At 39.8% G+C, this 1,821-nt stretch overlaps 1 pseudogene; it reads right to left on the bottom strand.

The window, feature by feature from the left end:
• Positions 1–726: 726 nt before the first annotated feature.
• On the bottom strand, positions 727–1,481 carry LOC113255676 (39S ribosomal protein L16, mitochondrial-like; annotated as a pseudogene).
• Positions 1,482–1,821: the final 340 nt, after the last annotated feature.

Here is a 1,821-nt window from a genome sequence, read left to right as displayed (position 1 = left end):
ACCCAAAGGATACAAAAATACTGATTTGAAGGAATACATGCACCCAATGTTTATAGCAGCATTATCAATCATAGCCAAATTACAGAAAGAGCCCAGATATCCATTGACTGATGAATGGGTTAAGAAGATGTGGGGTGTGTGTGTGTGTGTGTGTGTGTGTGTAATGGAATATTACTCAGCCATAAAAAAGAATGAAATCTTGCCATCTGCATTGACATGCAGCTAGAAAGTATTATACTAAGTGAAATAAATCAGTCAGAGAAAGACAAATACCACATGATTTCACTCGTATTTAAGAAACAAAACAGATGAACATAGTGGGCAAAAAAAAAGAGAGACAAATCAGAAGACAGCCTCTTAATTACAGAGAACAAACTGAGGGTTACTGGAGGGGAGGTGGGTGGGAGCATGGGTTAAATGGGTGATAGGGATTAAGGAGGGCAGTTGTGATGAGCATTACTTAATTGTATGTAAATGATGCATCACAAAATCCTACACCTGAAACTAATATTACACTGCATATTAACTAACTGGAATTTAAATAAAAACTTGAAAAAGATTTAAAAAATCAATCAATATTGTACAATTTTTTAGAAATCATTTATTCATATGTTGCTCCTTGGTTAGACACCAAAGCTACCTGAAGACTTTAAGGGTAGGCTGAGGGGAATAAAAATGTAGATTTTTTTCTCTCTCAGTAGCCTTGTACATTTATTTCTCACATTCTCACCACACATATTCAGGCATATAGAATTTGTCCCAGGACCTCCCCTTCTGGGTCAAGTCATACAGGCTCAGGACTTTCCATATCCCCAGGTTTGGCAGTGGCTATATGCTCAAAAATCTAGAGGTTTTGGTTGTTCTATTCTCATTCCTCTTGATCTTTCCACATCTTCTCTAGAGTCTCATGCACACAGCTTTTGCTGAGAAGGACAATTTGTGGGCAACCTGATTAAGGAAACGTTGTAACTCTTTGAATTCACAATGCCTACCCATCTCTATAATGAGATGTCCAACCTTCATAGGAGTCACGTTGTAGCCAAAGGCACTTCTGCCTCCCCCGTGTGCTGCCTCATACCCTTGCATGTGATGGACTTCAAAGGGGCTGGTACTCTCCATAAGGCAAACATGTTCTTGGGGTCCATAGAGTGGTTCATTGTCAGGCACATCATTTCAAAATGGCCTCAATGGAGGTAACCACCACCAAGTGCCAAGATTGCAAAACTGCCTTCTGTGAACTCAGTAGCTTCAGTAGAAGGTCCATATATGTCAGTCAAGTTTTTAGATTCTCTTCTCACTTTTGGCACAAATGGTGCCCTTTCAACAAATCTAATCTTGGGCTTTTCAGGAATGGAAACATCTTCAAAAGTTGCCTCCTGGAGCAGCATCTGTAGCCCAGCAATGGGAGGTGGGGCTGCCCAAGAATCTGACAACGCTGCTCACAGGAGTGGTCCCCTGGCTCAAGCCAGCAGCTGCCACATGGTCACCTGTGTCTGGCAGCACCAGGCTCCCCACAGACACCCTTAACTTACATATTTTTAATTGCTAGTGAATCACATACATTTAAATGTTTATTGACCTTTTGGAATTTTCTTCTGTGAATTTGTAGTTCATGTCCTTATCATATTTTCTTATCAGTTTATAAGAGCATGTATTCATCTTTGCATATCTCATGTCTAGTATAGAACTTAGCACACAGTAGTTATTCAACAAATAACGTATTTTTGTAACCAAAAATATTCCCACAGGACACAAGGCCAGGGGTTCTAACTTTGAATCCTGATTGCCAAGAATTTACATCTAACTTCAGGAAAATCAAAT

Source organism: Ursus arctos, unplaced genomic scaffold (assembly GCF_023065955.2).
Source record: "Ursus arctos isolate Adak ecotype North America unplaced genomic scaffold, UrsArc2.0 scaffold_11, whole genome shotgun sequence".
Classification (NCBI taxonomy): Eukaryota; Metazoa; Chordata; class Mammalia; order Carnivora; family Ursidae; genus Ursus; species Ursus arctos.
This window is presented reverse-complemented; position numbering and strand designations above follow the sequence as displayed.